Here is a 2,042-nt window from a genome sequence, read left to right as displayed (position 1 = left end):
ATTTGGTTATTTAAGTATGCTGGTGACCAGAGGTAATCAGGTCAGTGTTCTGTGGAAAAAAAGAAAAGAAAGAAAAAAAACAACAACAACAAAGAAAAAGAAAAAGAAAAAAAATAACACAACAACAAAAAAAAAAAGGGGAAAAGGGAGGAGGGCAGCTCTCAAGCAGGGATGGGCGTGGTGTGATCCAATGAGTCAGGCGGGAGTTCTGCCTGGAGGTTGTAGGGAGGAGAGTGGCGGCGCTCCACCTCGCTTTTATAGGCGTGTAAACTTCCTGCGCCAGGGGCTCAGCCGAAGCTTGTTGTGCTTTTCAACCCAGGCGAGTCCCAGCCGCCAAATCCTAGGCCAAGCACCCTGCTGAAATTGCCTCAGGAGATCCCCTGGCTTTCCCCTCAGGGCGATTCCAATCTTCTAGGCTAGCTCTGGGGGCGGAGCCAGAAGCCGCTGCTCCCTTCTCCTCAGGGTGGGGCTGGGGGGCCTGGGCGGGGCGGGGGGCTTTGTCTGCCAGCGCTGTGAGGTGAGGAAATCAAGTTCCCTCTGTGTCTCAATCAACCAAAACACGAACTCGAGGTCACATCTGCCAGTTTTTAGCGCCTTGCCTTACCTCTAGAGCTCCAGCCAGCCAGGAGCACGGACACTGGTGCCTGCGAGCCTCCTCAGGGGTCCAAGCCGCCTCGAGGGAAATGGCTGCAGGCGCGCAGCCTCTCCCAGCCAGCCAGGCGCCAGCACAAAGAAGCAAATTGAGAGCGCAGCCCCTCCTGGGCTACTTGGAGCGTGGAGGGGCCTGACGCGCAGGTATTTTGTGCGCAAAGATTTTCTACACCCCGAGCGGAGGTTTCTACCGCGAGCATAGGTTTTTCTGTTTTGGACTCTCTTTTTCCCTTCTCACTCCCCACAGAGGGGGTGGCCCGTCTCTCCAGTCTCTAATTCAGGCCCGATTTTTACTTCCCCAGTTCGCACTCACATTAGAAGTCTTTCTCAGTGGAATCTGCGTCCTTTCTCTCCCAATCTCTTGGGTGTGGTATGTTTCCTATGGCTTCAGATCTTTTCCGTGTGATGCCTGGGTGTGAGTGCAGGTACGGAGCTCCCTACTTCTCCGCCATCTTGCCCCTCCTGGTGTCTGATCCTTTTAATGTATTGTTGAATTCAGTTTGCTAATAGTTACTGATGATTATTTGCATATGCGTTTACCCAGGAAATTGGCCTGTAATTTTCTTTTTTTCTGGTATCCTCTGTTTTTTTCAAAGTAATTAATGCTGTCCTCATAAAATTACTTGTGATGTGTTTCCTTTCCTGTATTTTGAAATAGTTTTAGAAGGATTGGTATTAATTCTTTAAATGTTGGAGTTAACCAGTGAAGCCATTAGTATGAGTCTTTTCTTCCTTTGGAGATTTTTGATTACTGCTTCTATCTCCTTAGTCAATATTAATCTGTTCAGATTCTTTTCAAGATTCAGTCTTGGTAGGTTGTATGTTTCTAGGAAGTTATCTATTTCAAGGTCATCCAACATTGGAATATAATTGCTCATAGTAGCTTTACAATTTTTTAAATTTCTATGATATAAGTTTTAAAGTTTCCTCTTTTATTTCTACTTTATTTTAGCTCTCTTTTTTTTCTAGGTAAGTCTGGCTAAAGGTTTATCTACTTTGTTTAGCTTTTCAAAAAACAGCTTTTAATTTAATTGATCTTTTCTATTGTCTTTTTGATCTCTGTTTCATTTATTTCTATTCTTATCTTCTTTTTTCCTTTCTTCTAATTCTGGGCTTAATTTATTATTAATTTTCTAGATACTTGAGGTATAAAGTTAGGTTGTTTATTTGAGGTTTTCTTTTTTCTTACTGTAGGTGTTTATAGCTATCAATTTCCCTCTTAGAACTTATTTTCCTTTATCCCAGAGGTTTTAGTATGTTGTATTTTTATTTTCATTTGTCTCAAGATATTGTCTGACTTCTCTTTCAATTTCTTCTTTGACCCATTCGTTGTTCAAAATCATGTTGTTTAATCTCCACATATTTGTGAATTTCTCAGTTTTCTTCTTGTG

This window comes from Hyaena hyaena, unplaced genomic scaffold, assembly GCF_003009895.1.
Source record: "Hyaena hyaena isolate Hyena2069 unplaced genomic scaffold, ASM300989v1 scaffold_460, whole genome shotgun sequence".
NCBI lineage: Eukaryota > Metazoa > Chordata > Mammalia > Carnivora > Hyaenidae > Hyaena > Hyaena hyaena.
This window is presented reverse-complemented; position numbering follows the sequence as displayed.